The sequence below is a fragment of the Leopardus geoffroyi genome, chromosome A2 (genome assembly GCF_018350155.1).
Source record: "Leopardus geoffroyi isolate Oge1 chromosome A2, O.geoffroyi_Oge1_pat1.0, whole genome shotgun sequence".
In the NCBI taxonomy this organism is placed as follows: domain Eukaryota; kingdom Metazoa; phylum Chordata; class Mammalia; order Carnivora; family Felidae; genus Leopardus; species Leopardus geoffroyi.
The window spans coordinates 132,688,298-132,711,239 of record NC_059331.1 but is presented as its reverse complement, the minus strand read 5'-3'; the positions used below and the strand labels follow the sequence as shown (position 1 = coordinate 132,711,239).

At 35.2% G+C, this 22,942-nt stretch overlaps 2 long non-coding RNA genes across 3 annotated transcripts in view; one reads left to right on the top strand and one right to left on the bottom strand.

Moving 5' to 3' along the window:
* LOC123606733 overlaps window positions 1–13,369 on the top strand; it is a 79,582-nt gene extending 66,213 nt beyond the window's left edge. The window contains exons 2-3 of the long non-coding RNA XR_006716473.1: window positions 11,704–11,803; window positions 12,779–13,369. This is a non-coding gene — a long non-coding RNA (uncharacterized LOC123606733). The remainder of the gene's footprint in view (window positions 1–11,703; window positions 11,804–12,778) is intronic.
* The window catches only part of LOC123606732, a 190,822-nt gene that overhangs the window by 54,210 nt on the left and 113,670 nt on the right, over window positions 1–22,942 (bottom strand). The window lies entirely within an intron of this gene.

Genomic DNA, 22,942 nt, shown 5'->3' with positions numbered 1-22,942 from the left:
TGGGAGCTTGGAGAAAGTACATTGCAGAGCTAGGAGCAGGACTTTTGAGCAGAGTGGGTTACTTAGCTGGTGATAGTACCTCAACAAAATGGAGGAAAGATCCTACAGAGCTAAAATTCAGACCTCTGTGGAGGGAGAGTGATCTAGCTGGTGCTCTCTGCTGGTCGTCTATCTTAAGATCATAAAGGAGGCTGCCCCAGAAACTGGAATTCAGAATTCTAAGAAAGGGTGCCTGCCAACTGGTGCTAGTATTCTGGAGGGATTACATGAGTCTATTTCAGGGAGTGTGGGAGAGACCAGAACCAACAGTCACTACCAGGGGAAGAACTCTTGTGGAGATGCAGAGAGGGACAAGCAAACAGGAGTAAGGAAACTTCTTCTCTTGTCATCTTAGCTGTTGAAATAACCTAACAGGGAGTCAGCTGACAAAGAAGAAATGTGGTTTGCAAACAAAATTAAATGAGGATAGGTTTACTGATCTGAGAACTTGGAAGAAGGATCTTGCAAAGCAGGAATCATAATATTCAGAAGGTATTACTTGAGTTAGTGCTGGTACCAACGCTGAAACAGAAAAAAAAAAAAAGGAAGAAGAAAATATCAGAAAATCATGGTGTATTTGAGTGTAATAAGGATGTTTCTGGAGATCAGAAAAAATAGTTCGATAATGCAACACATTAACTTATATATGCAGAGCCTATTAGAAGGTGTCACTGCATTTGGGGATGATCTAATCAAGATTCTTAGAAGGAGCTGGTATTAGCAACAGAAGTTTGAATTATTTGTCTGAAACACTTATGAGCTTAACTTCTCTCTTAATTTCTCTTAATTTCTTAATTTATCTATCTTAATTTATCTTAATTTCTCTCTTAAAACAATTAATGAATTTTAATTTACCCATTTATTAAACATTTTCTGGATATCTTCTTTTTTTTAAATTTTTTTTTTCAATATTTATTTTTGGGACAGAGAGAGACAGAGCATGAATGGGGGAGGGGCAGAGAGAGAGGGAGACACAGAAACGGAAACAGGCTCCAGGCTCTGAGCCATCAGCCCAGAGCCTGACGCGGGGCTCAAACTCACGGACCGCGAGATCCTCACCTGGCTGAAGTCGGACGCTTAACCGACTGCGCCACCCAGGCGCCCCTGGATATCTTCTATACTGCACCTGCTTCTGTTTGTTAGGTCAGAGATGGGACAAACTCCACAAACAAAATATGGTGTAGGTGCAAAGCAGGTTCATTGATAAAATTTACAGGCAGAGGGACAAAAAAACACATGTAGTATCCCCAAGTCTCTCCGTCTAACAGAAAGTTGTCCATGGATGTGGTGTAACTGGATGTGCAGTGGGGGTGCTCCTGAACAGGCTATGCCTTCTGCCATCCCTACTCCTACCTTACATACACTCTACATTTTCTGGAGAAATTGGGAGGAGGCAAAAAGAATCATCGGATGGATAGTCTAATTATGGTGTATCGGAAGGAGTCCAGCCAGGGAACAGAAACTGCACCAGTTATCTAAACAAAGAAATTTAATATAAAGAATTGCTAACCCAGTAGGAACTTGTTAACTAGAAAATCTACAGGCCAAAAGGGAATCCTATGCTGTCACTGAGCAACTAAGGGATGAGTAACTAAAGGGTAAGAAGGGAAGTGGTTTCAATCAATGAATTTAGAAGAGGGGTTCCATAGAGTTGAGACTCAAGACTATAGAAGAGGGTCCCCATGAGCCTAAAACCCAAACGTCTGAAGAAGAGGTGTCATTCTGCTGGTTTTGCTGTTTCATAGTGGAGGAAGTGGTCCATGATGAATCTGGTTTTGCAAGTGTGTGAAAATCTACAAACCAGATCCAGCTGTTACTACAGGAAGGAATCATGACTATCAGGATGAAGAATCATTGCTAGGATGACGCTCAGAGGAACAGGAATCAAAACAGAAGAGACCAAGACTCTTCTTAAAGCAACCTAGCAGAATCTCTCTAGTAATCCCTATTGGCAGAGAACAGGAGCCTTCACCATGGAGGTAAAATGTAGAAATGATCTTTGTGGAGTCCAAGCACTAGCATCACAGAGCCTAGCATAAAACAGTGGGTTTAGGCCAAAAGACAATAGTTTGATAAGCAGCACAAACGGAAGGTCTTGGGCTATGTGTTTGGAGGAAGGGGCTTGCTAAAGAGAGAAACGTTCTCATTCCAACTGTAAGTTGGAGGCCTGAGGAGTTTGCCCACCCACCTAAATCTCAGTTGGTCACTGAGCAGTCCATCCTGGTGAGCCAGCTGTTGTGGAGGATAGCTCAGGAGCACCATTCAGCAGATGGAGGAGTCCATCACTTTAATGTTTTTGTAAGTTTCAGAAAAAAAATAATAAGGTGAGGGTGGGATGTAATAAGTGCACTCTCTCACATACCAGTGGGTATTTAATCGTATCAACTAGTTTAAAAAACTTTTGAGTCCAATTTCCTTCAAAGTCCCCTTTTCTTAAGTAACTGGTGAAAGATCTCTTGCGTCAAACAGTCCATTGGAAAGATTAATCTAACAGTGATGTGTTGGATGAAAAGGAGGAGGGAGACAGGAAGGCCAATTAGACAGTTAAGCCTATGATCTGACCTATCATTGTGACATGGGAACTGGAAAGACAGAAACATAAACATCACGTGAAAGGAAAAGAAAAGCAAGTAAGATTATAGCAAATGAAACTTATCACATTGTTTTATAGCCAGTTGTTAATATGTCCCTCTCTTTTGCTAGATTCTGAGCAATGTGCTTACAAAGACATTTTCTCATTTATCATTGTTATGGGAGGTGAAGGAAGGCAGACTCTAACAGGAGGACTGTAACAGTGTTTAAAAATTGAGAGAGCAAGACTTTTCTGAAAGCAGCTTGGTGAGAAGGGCACCACTAGTGGAGACTTGGAGCAGGCCTGCCAAAATAAGTGTGAGTGGTATTGGTGGCAACTGGACAGTAACCTGAGTGTCATTAGCAGGCTCCAGTTGTGGCAATTGGCAAAGTCATGAGGTCCAGTGTCATCAGCAACTGTCATGCAATAATAGCTAAATCTGTGAGGCTGTCAAGTGGATGGAAAGGAGCATGCATTTTTGCAGCGTGCTTATAATGGCTGCCAAGAGGAAGGCATCTGAACGCTCCATAATCCTGTTATTGGAAGTAACCACCTTCCAATAAGGCAGTTAGAGTGATGATGATGGTGATAATGTAGCATCTAAACTTTATATAAAGTTCCTTCTGTGAGCCAGAAACCTTGTCAAATATTATATATACATTAGTTTCTTGATCTTTACAGACCAACTACAAAGTAGGTACTATTATCATTAAGCCCACTCCACAAATTATGGAACCTGGGCTTAACAAATTAAAGTGTTGGCCAAAATCACACAGATTTAAATGGAAGACCCAGGTTTGCTTTTCCAAAAGACTATGATATCAACTATGAGGTTTTATAAAGAAGTTCAAGACCAAAAATGCCATTTATTACTATAATTACTCCTTCCATTGCTCATTGTTACCTGCCAGGCTCACATGGACTGGAAGTTGAAGATTCTATCTAATGGCTTATAAAAATTATGAACCAGGCTTAAGAAAACCCAAATTCCTAAATATATTTGGAACTATAGTGAAAAATGTTTATAATTTGTCAGAAATGGTATCACAGGTATTTTAGAACCCAAGAAATTATGACATAAATTGAATATGTTATCTTTGTTTGGTTTTACATGCAGATATGTGTTACATACAAGTTATAAAGTTCAAATAAATGAAAAGAATGGTACTTGTATCTTACAAAGACAAAGAATTGGACATGTTGGGAAATAGCTTTGGCGTCTTTTTTTTGACCCTCATAATCACTTGTGACCCTAGGATGGCACTAAGCCATCAAATATAAACTGATTTTCTCTGGTGTCTGATTGCAAGCTGTAGGCCTTCATTATGAATATGGTGCTGAATATATCATTTCTTATCGTCATCTGTCAAAGAGAAAAAGCAAAGTAAGAATTAAAGAGGTCCTTAATGGATAGGCTTAACACTGATGATGTTTTTATTGCCTCAGATTTTCCATGTATAACATTATACATCCTGCAAAGGTGTTGCCATCCTGAAGAACAGATGTGATAGAACTGGGAAAAATTCTGAGTAGTGATAGGGACCTTATCACTGAATGTAATATAAATGGCACTTAACCGTGAGAACCAACAAATCGCTTTAATCAATACCTAACAAAGATCAGAATGTCTTTCCTAACTGGAAATCGTACAACCTCTCCCCCACATGAAACTCACCCTACTTAAGAATTATAGAAAGGATTCCCCTATAGTTTTGGAAACTTGGTTTCGGATAGTAGAGAGAAGAGTGAAATAAATTGGTGTTCTCTACTGCTTTCCTTTTCTTTCTCCCCCTTTTTTTCATCCCAACACTTGCTCTCCACGAGAGACTATGTGACCTTGGATAAATTATTCACTCTTGGTTTTAATTGTCTCCTTACTAAAGCTAAGAGAGCTGGATTTGTTCTTCATTTCTATTACTTCTTCTATATCCTCACGATTTCCCCTCTTCATTTCCTACTCTGCAAAGCTGAAGGTGGCTTTAAAAAAACCATAGAGGAGTAAAAGATAGAAGATAGAATAAGTATGGCAGCTTGTTAGTCCAGGAAAATAATTGTTATTTGTTAAGCAATATTTGTTTAAAACATAAAATATTTACATAAAATACAAAGACAAAAATATTTGCTTCTAATTTTTTAAATGTTTACGTATTTTTGAGAGAGAGAGAATAAGCATAAGCTGGGAGGTGCAGAGGGGGGTGGGAAGGACAGAGGATCTGAAGCAGGCTCTGCCCTGACAGCAGTGAGCCCAATGCGGGGCTCTAACTCATGAACCCCCGTGAGATCATGACCTGAGGCGAAGTTGGAATCTCAACTAACTGAGCCACCCAGGCACAGTTTGTTTTCTTAAACATTAAGTAGCTAATTTGTTTTCTTAAACATTAAGTAGCTTATATTTAACTAACTGCTCATTTTTTATAGTATAATACTCTCTTTGAGGATAGCAATTTTACTTATTTAAAAGTCCCATTCTAATTATTCTATTAATTCTGTTTCTGCAGGTGTAAATTCAGGTTGTTGGCTTTATTGTTTCATCCTTTATGGCATAGGTGCTTCCAAATATTTGTGACTTGTGATTCCTGATTATGAACTTAAGTTTGTAACTAATATTTCCCACTAGATTTTCCACTGCTGATTTAAACTTGCTGTAGATTTTTGGTAGATGCACATTATCTAGTTAAGAAGCTCTGTGTAGTCTTAGATTGCTAAAATTTTATCATTAATTGGTTTAGTTTAGTCCATCCATGGTGGTTTTAACATCACTGACAATATTTTCATGTTAAAAGTTCTATTTGGTTGTTTTTCATTTTTTCCCTGTTTTTTCCTTTATTTCTATCCTTTATTAGATTTCTATTACTTTACTATAATTTTGTTTTTCATCATTTTAAAATTCAGGACTCAGCAAGACACTTTGCAACTTTCTCTGGCTGTTGTGACTGTGTTTTCAAGGCCTCTTTACATGACTGCAACTGCCTTCAGGGCTGTGACGTGTTTGCAGGACACTTGTTTCTAACTATTTTCCTTGCACTGGTTTAAAAGTACTCTCCTAGTCTCATCTAAGGGCAAGTAACTCATTCCCCACTGCTCTGGAGCTGTGTCATGTCTGATACGCCCGTGCTCTGTCATGGCATCAGTTACATAGGTGTATGGCTTTGACTATATCCTTCAGGTTTGACACCAGGAAATTTCCCTCTCTTTTATTCTGTCCCTTCCTTTTCTTTCTCTCTCTCTTTTTAAGCTTGTCTGTGATTTATTTTGTTTTTATTTTGTCTAGTACCTTATGTATTTCCATGTTTCTGGAAAGCATTATAAGATAGTAATGTTATAATAACCATTTTTCCATGTGTTCTCTACACGCTAGTTTAATTTCTTTTCCTTAGAAAAAACTAAAATATATGAATCTTTTGGTAGAAAAAAAAGTCATTTCAGCTTCTTACATTTTTTCCAATTGTCATCCAGCAAGTACACTGATACTAGTAGTGTCTGATAATATCTGTTTCTCTAAATACATGCTGTTTCTTGAAAGTTGAATAAAAGTTAACCAAACGAAGAAGGGAAAACATTCCCTCCAAACAGAAGGAACAGTAAGTGAGAATGCAAAGAAATAAGAAAAATATGTGTTTGGGGGTTATAAGAGGTTCACCACGACATGGAAGATCATGGATTTACAAATTGTAAAGGATTAAAATCCTTGCCCTGTTGCTTTCACATCCTGGGAAAGTAAGTTCATTAACATCTTAGGCCTGATTTTTGTCTCCTATGACATAATAGTTTTCTACTTTTAGTTTTCCAGTGAATATTAAATAAAATACTGTTAGTAGCGCACCTAGTAGGTGTAGATCACCTAGTAGGTGATCAGTCAATAGTAAATTATATCCATACCTAGGACAATAGGTCCATAATAGCCAAGTGTTGACGGATGGATGGAAAATAATTCTGATTCCACGGTATGCAAAGTTCATGAGGTCAGAAAAAGAAAAAGTTTAGATTTAAACTTTAAAAAGTTTAGTGGGCTATGTAGGGTAAAAGAAAACATTTTCAATTGTTAAATCAGCCATGCATTTCAGGAATAAATCTTATTGGTAACATATTATCATTTTTATATATTGCTAGATTTTATTTGCTAATATTTTGTTGAGGAGTATAAATCAATTTTCAAAAGGGATAATGGCTATAATTTTATTCTTTTCTTGAAGTTGATATATATTTTTTTTCAATTTTAGAATCTGAAAATGCCAAAACCATAGAATACTTTGACATTCTATGTTCTGGATGGGTTTATTTAGAATTGGCAACATTTTTGTTCCTCAAATATTTGTTAGACTTCACCAGTAAAACCACCTGGACCTTGAGTTTTCTCTATGTAAAGGTTTTTAACTACAAATTAAGTTTCTTTAACAGACATGGGCTATTCTGGTCATGTATTTCCTTTTGAATGAGTTTTGGTAGTTGTGTCTTTTAAGGAATTGGTTCATTTCAACCAAGCTGTCTAATATATTGGCCTAAAGATATCAGTAATAATTTATTTTCTCATTTAAATATCTAAAGATTCTTTAGTGATACCACCTCGCTCATTCCTGTTGATAGTAATTTGTGATTTCTGTTTTGTCCCTGATCAGCTTGGATAGAAGTTTAGCAATTTTATTGATCTTCTCTCACAGGGCAATCTTTTGTTTACACTGATTTTCTCTACTATTTTTTTTTGTTTGTTTGTTTTATATTCTATTGATTTCTGCTGTTAATTATTATGTATTTTCTTTTGTTTCCTTTGGTTTTAGTTTCATTTAAAAATTTTTTTTCAACATTTATTTATTTTTGAGACAGAGAAAGATAGAGCATGAACGGGGGAGGGGCAGAGAGAGAGGGAGACACAGAATCGGAAACGGTTTTAGTTTCATTTTATTTTGTAGTTTCTTAAGCTGGAAGATGAGGTTACTAACTTGAGAACAATCTACTTTTCTAACCTTTGTAGTTTAGTGCTATAAACCCTTTAGTGCTATAAATTACTGTGTTAGCAGCATCTCACAAATTTTGGCCTGTAGTGTTTTATGTTCATTTCAAAATACTCTCTAATTTTCTTTTTGCTTTCTTCTTTGTTCAATTAGCTATTTAGAAATAACATACTAGTTGGGGCGCCCGGGTGGCTCAGTTGGTTAAGCGTCCGACATCGGCTCAGGTCATGATCTCACAGTCTGTGGGTTCGAGCCCCGCATCAGGCTCTGTGCTGACAGCTCAGAGCCTGGAGCCTGCTTTGGAGTCTGTGTCTCCCTCTCTCTCTGCCCCTCCCCTGCTCATGCTGTCTCTCTCTGTCGCAAAAATAAATAAAAAAAAAATTTTAAATAAAATAATAAAAAAAAGAAGTAACATACTAGTTCTATGTTTTTGGGGATTTTAAAGAGATCTTTCTGCTAATGATTGTTCTCTGACCATTGTAATTAGAGAATATACTATGTATGACCAAAATTCTTTTAAATGTATTAAAATTTGCTTTTGATATGTTTGGTAAATATTCCATGTGTCTGCTGTTGTTGGATGTAATATTCTACAAATGTCAAATGTTCAAATCAGTTGATGGGGTTGTTCAAGTCTTCTCTATCCCGACTGATTTTCTGTCTAGTTGTTCTATCAATTATTGAGAGTGTGGGGTATTGAAATCTCTGTCCTTAATTGTGGATTTACCTATGTCTCCCAGTTTCCCCCTGCCCACAGGAATTTTGGAGCTCTATATCAAATGCATAAATGGTTAGAATGGTTTTGTGTTCTTGGTGAACTGCCATTTTGTCATTATGGAGTAACTTTGCTCTGAAATCTACTTTGCTTGATATTAATATGGCAATTCTATCTTTTTAAAACTAATGTTAACATGGTGTAACATCTCTAACATTTTTATTTTTAATCTATTTGTCTTTATATATAAAGCGAATTTCTTGTAGGCAGCATATTAGTGGGTCTCCCTGTTTTATTCACTCTAATAGCTTCTATCACTGAATTGGAGTGAGTAGGTTATATCCGTTTTACCTGGATATTGATATGATCGGGTGTAAGCCTATTATCTTGCTGTTTGCCTTCTTTGTCACATCTGTTGTTTGCTTCTCTTTTCTTCTTTTTCTGCCTTCTTTTAGATTACAGGATATTTTTTATGATTGCATTTTATCTCCTTTGGTGGTCTTCATTTGGTTTGGTTATTGCATTAGAATTTACAGTAAACATCTGTAATCAAAGAGTAACTTCAAATGATATTATATCTCTTCATATATAGTAGAAGAGCCTCGTAATTACATACTTCCATTTTTCTCCTGGTCTTGTGCTTTTGCCATGTATTTTATTTGTACACATGTTACATACCTCACACAATATTGTTGTTATTTTTTAAGCACTCCATTATCTTTTAAGGAGACTTAAGGAATAAGAGAACAGCTCACTTTTAAACTTTTAGCCTTATTATTTCTCTTTGAGAATGTTCTAAGAACTATGGACTGTCCCCTTAGAAAGAGTATACATAGACACACACTATACCCTAAATACTGCTGATAATTACAGGGGGTTTTCTGAAAACTGAAGCCCATGCACAGTTCCCTGCTTTATAAAACAGAGCATTCATGTAAGCAGTGAGGGTTCAAAAATACTGGGACCGAAGGTATTAGTCTTAATACGATTTTATTTGCCATAATATTCGTGAAGCCTATGGAAATTCTCAGTATGATATATTCATACAATGTTACATTATATAGCCATTAAATAACAGCTTTGAGGAGAATATATCAATATAAGAAAATAATAATAAAATATTATGTGACAAAAATAAGATACAAAATAAGATACACACTGTGATCATAATTGTATATATAAACATATGTCATTTACAATGTTTTTTGGCTGGAGGTAACAGAATACCTGAATAAAAGTGGTGTAAACTAAGTGCTTCTTTTTTTCTCAATGCAGTAAGTATATAAGTATATACCTCATTAGAGACATATTGTTTCTAGAGACATGTTGGTTTGACAATGTCAGTGCTGTGTCAATTTCTCTTGGCTATCATCTCCTGATCGTAAGATGCTTGAACATTTCTCATTTCAAATTTTCACACATCTCTATTTTAACAGGAAGTAAAGTATTTCCCAGACAACACAACTGCCTTTCCTTAATCAGACTATCCCTCAGCCCTCACTGGCCGGGACTGGGTCACATACCCTTGCTGCAAAGAAGTCTGAGAAAACAGACATTTGATATTTTCAAACCTCTGTTGTGGAAAGCCATTTCCTGTAGCAAGAAAGTAAGTTTGGGAGACAACTTAGAGTCTCTGGCACAATCAGCAAGAGACACTATCCTGGAGATAAATTCAGCAAGGCAATAATGCATACATAGCAGGTTATGAGTGATTTAGAACATTTGTTGTACATATCCCAAATTTTCAGAACTATGATCATGATAGTTTCATGAATAATTTACTTAACTGAAGAATAATTATCTTAAATTGAGCTAGACATAATACTCTAGAATAACTCAAATTCTTTTTTTTTCCTTCTCAAGATAATGAGGTCACACTGGTTGTCTCCATTTCAATTATCTAACATTTCTGAATTGACTAAAACATTGATTTCTTACATTAGAAGATTCAAATGAGCTAGCCATTTGAATAATACATTTATTATATAATAATAATAATATATAATTATATAATAGTATTAAATATGATTAATATTTGGTGTTTAATAATTGAAATTAATTATTTAATTATTATTTCCGTTCTACTGTTCACATATTATGAGCACCTGGTACAAAATAATTTATTAATTTTTAAATCCCTGCTTTAGTGTTAATAAATTAAAATAAATAAATATTACAGTATCATTATGTTTAACTGTAAAAGGTACATATGCTACATACTACTGTGTAATGCAAAAAAATCCTTGTTAAAAATTTATCTGATGATAAAGTTGAATGGAAAGTTCTCATTCTTGAATCATTTATGTTCTTTCCCCCCTTCATATGTCTTAGAGTCATTTTGGTGAATCTTAATGAAGGGAGGAAAGAAATATAGGTGTTTACTTACTTTACTCACTTTGAATGAGAAGAACATTGATATCTTTAATAAGGTACTTAGACAAGACCAGAAAATTAGGGGTTTTGTGGACACAACGTCAATAGACAGATTCTTCTTCTTCTCTTCCATGCAGTCCTGTTGTGTTTTGTTTTTCTTTATCATTTCTATGTTTAACTAAATACATAATTTTAATTTGGGGTTAATTTTAACATTTGGAAGATGTTGTTTTAGTTTAATATGTTCCCTAGAGCAGTTATAGGTGGGATCATTTTTAAGTCAACAAAACACATATTGTAGTTCAAGTTTTAATTTTTCCTACTAACCAGTGAAAACTGGGTGGGAGAAGAAGAAAACGCATTGCAAATGGAGCATCAGTGGAAAAGTAGCATTTCAAGTCCACGTTGTGCAGTTAATGCTAATATTTTGCCCACATCCAGTTCTTCAGTCATTTTTTTCAGTTCAACATCATTATTTTTACTGTGTAATCTTTTAGTGCCACCAATATATTTAAAAATGAAAGTTCATCAGATAATTTTTAAGTACATAATTAAAATGACAAGAAAGTACTTTATTAAAAATAAAGATTTCCAGTTATTAATAAGTAGTCATGAAACTATACTAATATTTCTGGAAAAAAAAAGGAACCATCAAATTAGCCTCCACATTTATTCCTTTTGAAACGCTTAGTACATATGGTTTAAAGCAATACCATTATCTACTATTCAGACTTCTGGAAAATGCAGTTCTTTACACCTTTATAAGATAGTGAAATATAGCGAAAACTTACATATCATGACCCATTTTATATTCCCTGCGAAAGTGGAATTTGATATAAGACTGGCTTAATTTATGCTACATTCAAGCAAAGTCATTACTGTCAGGACAGAAAAAAAAAAAAAAAGAATTTCAGAGTGGTGATTCTTCTTTAATATCAATCCCGAGATTATACTATGATAGCAAGATCCTATTATACTCTCATCTCCAAATGGATAGTGCACGTAAGTAATAACAGTGGTTGTATATTAATTCTAATCTATACATTCCATTTCAGAGCAAAAGATAGTTTTTCCCCACTTCTGCCATCAATTGAGATTAGAGAATCCACTCTGTCCTGAGACTGATATCCTGACATGATGATGGAAATAATCAAGGTAAAGGACTTTGACATGCCACTTTCCTTAATTCACTTGGGATCCCAGTCTGTATTAGGGATTAAGCCAGGCATTTGATATTCAAAATTAAGTACAACGCAGTTCCTAATCTGACAGATCTTAGTATCTAGAATAAGGGTAGACATGCAAATTATATATATCAATTCATATATTTCTAGTACCTGCTTCAGAACCTGAGATACAGAAGGCACTTTAATAGTAATAGGAGCAGTAACACCACTACTACTAGTAATACTATTATTACTAATGCCTGACATTTAGTAAATACTTACTAACCAGGAACTTACTTACCAGGAACTTTCATAAGTGATTTATTCATTTCGTTGCTCTTAAAAATGTAATGATATAAGCGCATTATTTTCTCGTTATTGATGACAAAACTAAAACTCAGATAGATATCCATTGAGTAAACATTGATTTGTCATCATGGCCAGCTCTACCTAGTGATTACAGGGAAAACATCACAGGTGTGCTAAACCCTGAAAAGAGAACACAAGTTGACCAGAATAAGAATCAAGCAAGTGGAGAGGCAACGGGGACAGTCAGTGTAAAAAGGCTGGAGGAATACAAAGGAGAGGAACTATGAGTATTTCAGTCAATCTCAAGTTTAAGGTCAAAATAGAGAGCAAAGATGAGTATTGAAGGGCAGAGACATGGCCAACCAATGGAAGAAAATGTGACTTGCAATACTAAGTATGAAGGGGATGAAGGGAAGGGATTAGATGTAGGAGATATTTCAAAGACAGTGGCCGCAGGACTTAGTGATATAACAGGCAAGGGCAAGGGAGAAATCTAAGGAACTCCAGGGTTCTGGCTTGGGTGTGTGGGTGGATCCTTCAGAAGGGCGAGGGGGTTCTACGGGAAGATGCAAATTTTTAGTTTTAGATATGGTGATTTTGAGTTGTCTATTAAATAGTCAGCTGATATGCTCAGTCAATTTATATTCTAATCTAGAGCCCAGTAGGGAAAGCTGCACAGGAAGAACAGAGAAATATTCCTAATATATTATCTCTGAGCCAAAGTCATGGAAATAGATAAGAGCACCTTGAGGGAATGTGGGATGAGAAGAGAAGAGAAGAGAAGAGAAGAGAATGTGGTGAGTGAGAAGAAGATGGCAAAGGAAATGAGCCAGCAAAATGGAATAAGAAAAGATAAAAACAATATAAAAGAAATAAAAATGAAGAAAGAGAAAATGGTATTTCTGAAAGCAAGAGAGCATTTGTCTTCCCTTGACCATATCACAACTAAATCGTCCCTCAGTATGAAAATAGAGTACCATTCTTCTAATTTTGGAATGAATAAATCATGGGAATAAAGGCACAGCTAGGGAATACAGTCAATGATACTGCAGTAACGGTGTATTAGGACAGATGGTAGCTACCTACACTTGAGGTAAACATAGCATAATGCATAGAGAGGTAGAGCCACAGTGTTGTATACCTGCAAATAATGTAACATTGTGTGTCAACTATAAAAAATTAAAAACTAAAAAAACTTCCTCCCAAAAACAACAACAAAAAGAAAATCCACAACCATGTGAAAAAAGATAAACATCTAGGCAGTAACAGTTAACACTTAAACAAACAAACCTATGTTCTTGTTTCACCCTAAAATTAACTTCTTTTAATTTAAATTGTATCATTCTGGATTCACTAACGAAATCTACAATTACTTGAAATCTGCCATTCTTAGAGAAGCTATTAGGCATTAGACATGCATTTAAATGGATAGTTTTAATTTTTTATTTCTTACTTCATAATGAAGTATTCTGGAAAGATAAACAGTAGTACATTCAGATGCTGCTATACACAGCACATGCTTTTGTCATAGATATTGTTCCAAAATGGTTTTTGAAGAATTAATAAATGAATAAAACAGGGGTCTATGACTCTAAATCCTTTGAGGGTAGTATTGATCACAATTGCCTTTTAAGTTTACAAAACCAATTTTAAATAACTTAATTTGGTCTTGGAAAAATAAAATGAATGCTTAAAGAATGAAACATATTTAGAGTAATATGGTTCCAATCCCTACTTTAGAATGATGTAAATTAAATACCCTATTTAAGAAAATTTAAATCTCACAATTCCTTTAGAAGTCAGAACACCTGGGAACAATAACAAGGTATTATATATTTTTGTGTGTGACCAGAAAATCACATGCATTTTAAATTTAGATATCTGACAAGGAAGTGTTAGATGTCCGTGGCAGGATTAATTTTTGCTCTGTCAGAACTGACCTGGTGCTATAGTTATTTTAAGCTCTAGAAATAAGGAACTGTTATGGTTGCCAAATACGAGGTGCCATCTAGTGGCCATTGAGAGTTAAGACAGATGTTCAGAAGAACTCCAAAGTATTCTGATTATTTACATTTTTTCTTCATGGTGAGTTGTATTTATCACTTTCTGAATGATATGATCCATCTCAACCAGGTTTCAAATCCTTCAAGTTCATATTCCTACAAGTGAATCTTGTAGGAATCTGGTTAGAATCTTGACTGGTTTAATATTTCAACTTCATGTCAAGAGGTTTTCTTACTTGATTTTAGTGTAAGAAATATTACCACCTACTACATTACAATTAAAATAAGTATTAGAGATTATATTGTTTTCCCAGGTTCTCAAATTTATTTTTTCCTTTTCTTTCCCAAATTAAAGTTGAATATAAATTGAAGATGCCCTACAAAGCTAGACTAAGGGTCAAACAGAAGTATTTGAATGATATTAATAATTCTCATAGTCATTTTAACTGTAAAAAAGAACAATAGCTTTGGACTTATACAGAAGGTAAGTGCAAAGTATCATGAAATTCCATAAAATGTTAGAATTTCCATATTTAAAACAAAATAGAAATGTAGACAAAACATAGTTCTCATGAATGTTTAGAATTGTTTCCAAGAACTCATTGGAAATAAAAGATTAATAAATTATAGTATACCCAATGTTATGACCTTGATAAACATGATAATGTAGTGATGTACTACTTGATATTGATGCTTATTCTGATCATAACTAATATCTATAAAGATATAGTAAATGAGATTATAGCTCATATTACCAGGTAAAAGTGAAAATTGAGGAAAATTAACATTATCATCATCTTGACATCCAGCATTTATATACATTTACTATGGAGTTTTGATCTAACACATTCATTTTATTTTGGCAATAGTTATCACTCATTTTTATTGAGCAGTCATTTCCAACTTGGGAAATTCTACATTAAGCACTTGATAAAGCAAAGATTTATTAAGGTTCTCTGATCTGGCCTGGAAGGACATCATTTCTGTGTAGCAATCCTGGTGAGCTAATGGGAAATGAAATAGTTAGAATTTATGAAATGTCATTTGTTTAGTAGAAATTATATATAAAATGTATGGCAAAGGTTACATTCAATCAGCAAATATTTATTAAATATCTATTATAAGCAAGGAGCTGGGAATATATCTATGAACAACATAGACAATGTTATCACTTTTAAGGGGATAAAATTATGAGTAATATTTAGAAGAGGTATCTGATAGACAAGTAAAAAAATAAATAACAAAAGTTCAGTTAGTAAAAAAAAATCAATGCAAAATGGGTTGGAGAAGAGAAGACTAGATACAAACTAGAAAAATAATTAAGTGTGCCCTTATTTATTTGATAATTTGAAAAGGTTGGAATCTACTTATGTAGGCACTTCTGTAAGCAGTTAGAGATTTATATTCAGGCAGTAGTAGGATATTGGTGTAATATCCTTTTGGATTATAACTTGTGCCTGAGTTTTAAAAATCAAATACTAATGAAAACAGTAACCCATCACTACAACTGTGCCTCACTATTTAAAGCTTTGAATAGATTTGTATAACCAGGATGCTGAAATGTTTAACTCAGTAGGACATAACATGAAATTATTTTGCTTTTTTCATCAGCCACTGCCCCAACCAGGACTAAGTTAAATCTCATTTCCTTGATGAGTAGCACATCTTCTAAGAATATCTGAGCAGACTTCCTTAGCTTCCCAGTCATCTACAGTTATTAAAACCTCAGTCACTCATCATCCAGTTTATCTCCTCCTAGCTAGAACCTGAGTCAGGGAAAGGGGAAGAAAATTTACTTTACTCTTTATCCTGCCTCTGATTCTAGCTTCTTAAATTTGGAATCAGGAAGAATGGATTATGGAGAAAAGGCAAAATTATTTTTTCTTAACTGGGCATATGGCTAGAGTGCTCTGCTGGGCAATGCTGCTTTTTGGGGTATTACTGATTAACCCTGAATGAGAAGTGACCCATGCTGGTCCTCTTCTAGGGAATGTGCCATAGCAGCAGCTCCAACTTAAACCTGTCCAACTGTCTTCTACTTCCAAAATAAACTTCTAGTTCCAAAAGCCCACTGTTAGCTTCTTGCTGCTGGGTCCCAAAAATACAATTGAAATTCAAGTATCATTGGCTGTATCCATTTAATCACTAGGAAACTGACGCATGCTTTCCATACCAGATAGTGGAAGCAGCAGTTTTGATGGTTTGGAGGCTGTTGGACACAACAAATGCTAAATTAGAGAGTGCAATGGGGGTCTCACTTGAATACTAATAATTCCAAAATTAAAGGGAGAATAGTGGTAGTTAGGTATTGTGGTGGAGATTAGTAGATGTGACACATGCCCACTTTATGATCAAAGGACCTTTGACTCCCCAATATTCTTAGGCCTTTTTAATACCCATTATAGCCCAGGAAACACAATAGGGAGTAAATAGTGTCATTTTAATTTTTTAAGTTGAAGACACCAATTGTTTTCCAGGTTCAAGAAACAATATAAGATATCTAGGAGGTAAGAGATGGGAAAATGTTGAGTGGAAAAGGGAGATCGTTGAACTGAGTTAAACAAGTTAAAGTATGTCACTAACACTAGTAGCTCATCATTTAAAGACACAACTTGTTATATAGATGCTGCTTTAGGAAACATTCCACACCCTTTAAAATCATTTCTATAATACTGAATATTTTTGTTACAAAATACAGTTACCTTATTAAAGAGGTGATGAATAAACAAAATCCCTCTTTGATATTGTACCTGTTTTCTCTTGTTTTTCATGTCTTATTGTAGTTGTGAAACATGCATATTAAAACTATGTCTTGGGTTGGCTGGGTGGCTAAGTCAGTTAAGTGACCAACTCTTGATTTCTGCTCAGATCGTGATCTAACGATTCCTGAGATCAAGTCCCACATCAGGATCTGCACTGACAGCACCATGCCTGCTTGGGATTCTCTCTCCCTCTCTCCCTCTCTATCCCTCCCCACTCATACTCTGTCTCTCAAAATAAATAAATAAACATTTTAAAAAATAATAAAAATAAAAATAAAACTATGTCTAGAAAATTTTTTGAGTTCCTTGAAGAAAAGCAGTCTATAAATACAAGGGTCTATTATTACTATATAGTGTGTGTTAGACAATAAAAAGTCCACATGACTCAGTTGTATTTGCATGGCACTTTTATTAATTTATTTTTAGCTCAATTGTCTTTATAATAGCATAAGGTGCCATTGCGTGAATAATGCTCTATTTATTCAGAGCCCACAAAAATCTGTGTGAATAATGTATTTAGCACTCTAGATCACACCTGATTAATGCCAGTATAAATTAAATACTGTTCTATTGCTGTGAGAAATATTGGCTGTACTTATTTATCATCATGTTTGTCTTTTTTTATTATGGGAGCAAAAGAAAAGAAGTTTGAATATGCATGATTATGGAGAGTTTGCTGGTCAAATATTTAAATTTCTATTCTCATTATTGGTATACTATCTGGCCAAGTGAGGAAACACATTGGTTTCTTTTTTCTGAGATGTCTGTCTCATTTGGGAACAAAGAAATGACAAGCTCACCTAAATGATATTTACAAATATGCTATGAAATACTACTCACTTTGTCTCTTTGGTGTATATCCTTCTAAAGTGGATTATACACATTCCAATATTCTTAAGACTAGATAAATACAGTTACATTTGCTTGAGACAAAAGCAATATAAAGTAAGATTACTAGAGGTAGTTATTGAAAGGAGTAAACACATTCCAGGAAGCAAAAAAGAAATACAATAAACTTAAAATTATTTAAAACAAAAGCAACTTAAACTTAGTGGAGATAGGTGCTAGGAAAGAAGAGGCATATACCAAGAAGTACAGGAGTAGTAGGGGAAGACAGGCAGGAGGTATTGAAAAAAAGACTTCTTCTTTCAAAAGTTTTCATACCCTCCTCTTTATTTGGGGACCAGATAGAAAGTACTGTATTTTAAGGCTACCATTAGGAAGGTTTAGGTACATTGGTTTTTCCCTTTAAAAATGAAATTACAGCATCTGCTTAAGTATAATAGACTAGCTTCTTCTGTTTATCTCCTATAACTACTCAAACTCCATTAAAGTTAAAGTAAAGAAATAATAAAGTATTAGACAAAAAAGAAAAAGTTGCAGAAAAGGTGAAAAACGAATGAAAATTTTCAACACAGTTTTGAAAGATGGATATCAGAAGGATGATTGGTAACTAATTTAAGGTAGAATTGAGGCAGTCTTAAGGTAAAACAAAAGAGAGAAAGCAAATCAGCACAACTGCTCCCAAGAACCCCTGAAAAACAGTGATTAAAAGCATGAGCTATGACAGGAGATGGAAAATGAGATGGTGGTCTTATTTAGAGCAACTAGGTCCATGGGGCTCCTGATTCTTCCTGTGAAGCTCGCTATGATAGCCTTTATCCCTAAAGGTCACACTCCTTCAAATATGGTGAATGAAAACAGACCCAGGACAGGGCACATAAGACATTTCAGAACACCATAAAGATTTTCTGAATAAAGGAGACCCAAAGAGTGGTGGACACAAGACAGGTCACCAACAATAACTGAAAAACAGAATATAGTTCAAATTTCCTCAAGAATAATGCTGGAAATTAGAAAACAATAAAGCAATATTTTCCAATTTCTGAGGACAAATAGTTTAACATTTGGTAAAAATAACCAGCCAAACTATCCATACCCAGCAAAAACTATCAATCAGGTATGACGGTAGAATAGAGATACTTTCTAATGTCCAGGGGCAAAAATATATATGCCCAGTATATCTTTTCTTAGGAAGCTAATAAAGGATAAGTATCAGCAAAATATGGAAATAAACTGAGAATAGGGAAAATCTAGGATTTAGGTAATGGGTGATCCATCATAGAAAATTGTCAAAGTCCAAGGATGACAGTTTTATTCTAGGCCGAGACAGAATCAGTCCAAACTTGACAGGGGATGAAGATATAAGAGGAAAATCTTTCCCAGGAAAGGCAGTGGACCTCAGATGAGATTGAACATTTGAAAAAATATTTTAGGTATTTGGTAGATCTTTGAAAGACTGGGTAAAAAAATTAGTGATAACTGCATCACTCATCATTAAAATTAAGAAGCACCTAGATAACAAAGCAAGTGAAAAAAATTAAATATAGCTTGTGAAAAAGATATTCTAGTTCATTATTTTGGTCGGTTCAGCAAAGAAAAGAGTTGCACAGTCTTGACTGTCTACACTGAGTATTGTTTAACCAAATATACTGAGAACAAAGAGGGAGCAGAGGTGAGGGAGGGAGGTGTACAGTAGTTTAAAAACATTAACTAATTAACTAGCCATATATTGAGAAATTAAGCTGGCTCTGTATAATATTGATAAATTAAGCATAGCTATATAAATATATTATTTAGGAATATTTAAGTTAATGCTTGAAGAAAGAGCTAAAAATGTTGAAAGATCTTGCCTTTAGGGAAGAAGTCTGGTGGTGGCAGTGAAAAAGTTGGGCAGAAAACTGACATTTTTGTAAATATAAGCAATTTAGTTATTGGTGACTTGTTAACTCTGTATTGGCACCTCTTTGATCAAAATACTTCATGCAGTTACAATTCCTGATTTGAGCATCTCTATTTGGGAGCTATTTCAACCACAAACTCAATGGGATGTTATCTGTATATGTGAAAGCTTTCTAGTTTAGGCATTAAACATACCCACATAGAGCAAATGGTCAAATGCCCAGAATGGCAAAGTATTAGGCAATGTGTTTAATAATGTCATTGGGATTTTCTTCCTACACCTGGGAAAGTTCCATGAAGTAGAGCTAGTCTATTTTTAGATTGATAACTTTGCCTGAAAATGCAATCACTTTAGAAGACTTCTTGATTGCCTTCCGGATTTTTTATCTATTCCTATTATTACTGGAGAAAACTAAGAAGTTAGTGTGAAAGAAAGGAGGTAATATTTAAAGATATGTTACGCCTCAGGCTTCCCAAGAATTCCTCAAATTCTTGAAGATCTTATATGTCTCTGATCTATTAAGTGTTTTCTGAGCATATATCATCACAATCCTCTGCTAGGAGGTAGGCTTAGGATACGTTTTATGGTCTAGAAATACGTTCCAAACATCACACTAGCTTGAAGAAAACCTCATTAAAAATATTAAAGAAATATAAATAATGTTTGAAATGATAGAATAAAGATGATCCTTTTGCTCCAGAGAGCTTACAGACTGATTTTTAAGTTAATTAAACAAGGAGACCATTAGACTAAGGTGGCTCTAATGCCATGGCAACCTACTAAGCAAACCAAACTCTAAGCCTGTAAATAAATACAAAATCAAAACCTTGGGGCGCCTGGGTGGCTCAGTTGGTTAAGCGCCCGACTTGGGCTCAGGTCATGATCTCACTGTCCGTGAGTTCGAGCCCCGCGTCAGGGTCTGTGCTGACTGCTCAGAACCTGGAGCCTGTTTCAGATTCTGTGTCTCCCTCTCTCTCTGACCCTCCCCCGTTCATGCTCTGTCTCTCCCTGTCTCAAAAATAAATAAGGGGCGCCTGGGTGGCGCAGTCGGTTAAGCGTCCGACTTCAGCCAGGTCACGATCTCGCGGTCCGGGAGTTCGAGCCCCGCGTCAGGCTCTGGACTGATGGCTCAGAGCCTGGAGCCTGCTTCCGATTCTGTGTCTCCCTCTCTCTCTGCCCCTCCCCCGTTCATGCTCTGTCTCTCTCTGTCCCAAAAATAAATAAACGTTGAAAAAATAAATAAATAAATAAATAAATAAATAAAACGTTAAAAAAAATTAAAAAAAACAAAAACTTAAGAATAATCAATAATAAACCATCAACTAGGTTTTAAGATACAACCAATCAAATAGTTTCCTTGCTTTGCTTCCACCTTTTCTCTATGAAAGTCCCTCCCCAAGCCCTTGTGAATGGAATGCTCTTAGCCACTTCTTTGGCACTGCTATATTACAATCACTTGTTGCTCGATTAAACTCTTAAAATGTTTAGTATGCCTCACTTTGTCTTTTAAAATTCCAAGGAATTTCAGCTTGGTCAATTTTAATTTAGAATTTACATAGTTTGGAAAATAGTTCTTTGAAACTTTGAAAAAATAGTTACATTAGATACATCAATCTATGCAAAAAGGAAGACTAGTTCAAAAACTGTATGCAATAGCTAACATTACTGTTCTGTTACAATTCAGAAGAAAGCCTGGTGTCATATTTTTGCATCACTGTTCCACTAATAGATCTACTCAGTCCTAAAATATTAATTTGTTAGCTCATAAAACAATATGTTTTTTTTCTTTTTGCAGATAAAATAGCTAATCAGTGGGAAAACAATCCAGAATTTTGTGTAAGAGAAGGCACAGGTTGATTCAGAAAGATTCAAAAGGGTTATTTTCCAGAACAACCTTGGAAATAATTTATTTAACTGCCTTACTGAGTGGATGTAATGAAATTTTGGAGTGGTAGGGGGGTTTGGAGCTGACAGCCAAGAAAGAATTATTGAAGACATCTTTGGTGCAAAAAGGTGACTTTATTAAAGCATGGGGACAAGACCCATGGGCAGAAAGAGCTGCACTGGGGTTGTGAAGAGTAATTGGTTACATACTATGGAGTTGGGGGAGGTAAAGTCAAGAGGAAGTTTCTTAAAAGGATTTTCATATACTAAAGAATATTCACAGGATACTGGAGGGCTAGCTATTGTCAAGCTAAGGTTGTTTTTCCCTCTAGCAAAGCATTACCATTAAAATAGTAGGGAGTTCCTGGAGAAATGTATACTCTGCATTTGCTTCAAGTATTTGTCAAGGGCTGTAGCTCATACAGAAATTTAATTTTACCTGATATTTTCTTCTTCCCCATATCACTATAGAGGGGAAGGTGATGTTGGGGTTCCAGGAAATGGAGTCTACAGGTTTCTGGAGATTAGGCTATTGATAAGATTGCCTTTTTCTTGAAATGTACTAAGATATTTGTAAACTGAAGGAGACTCATGTCCTGCAGGACTCTAATCTCTATCAATCAACCATTTGTTTTCTTTCCTTTCCTTTGTTTTTGGGCAGCCAGGAGTTCCTGAGGAATATTACACATATCCCACTGTGGGGAGGGTGAGGGCAGTGTGCTAGCTTGTAGTTTGCCCTCAGCCTGCCTTATGCTCTCTCATCATATGCATTACTTTGGATTAGCAAAACACAGGAGTAAATAACCCATGAATAGTCAAAAAAATGTGGTAAGGCTAAAAATTTTTGCCATTTTGACAGTTGACTCAAAACATTCTCCTTAGAAATGCGTTTTACCTGGTTATTGAGTAGCTTCTCTTAAGTATGCTAAAATGTTTGATATTTAATTTAGTGCTATTTCTTTTTAAATAAGAGCCCACTCACAGTGAATGTAGGTTGTCACTTTCTGGGGCATTGTGTTAATTTCATAATTACATAGTCTTGTATGACTGTATTTCAAAAGATGTCAGGGTGATTTATTTTTTGTATTCCTGGTCATTGAGAATGTTCATTGCTTATATGAAAGACCTTAATGACTACAGCCCACTTCCAATAGAAAGGCAATAAATTCTACAGGTAGTTGTCCCTCCAACTCTGAATTATCTTTGTGTCAGTGATTACTTCTAATATACTTGCTTTATTTCAACCCACGTGTCCCTGATCTAAATCACTTTAAGAATCTCATTGGTGGAAGGGGCCTTGAAGGCCACCTCATGGAATTTCTATGTGAGACAGCAATCTCCTCTATCCAAGACTTATGTCTATGGAAGACAACTGGGACAGCTCACCTATGACGGAATGCCCCTCAGATGAAGGGGTTTTTGTTCAT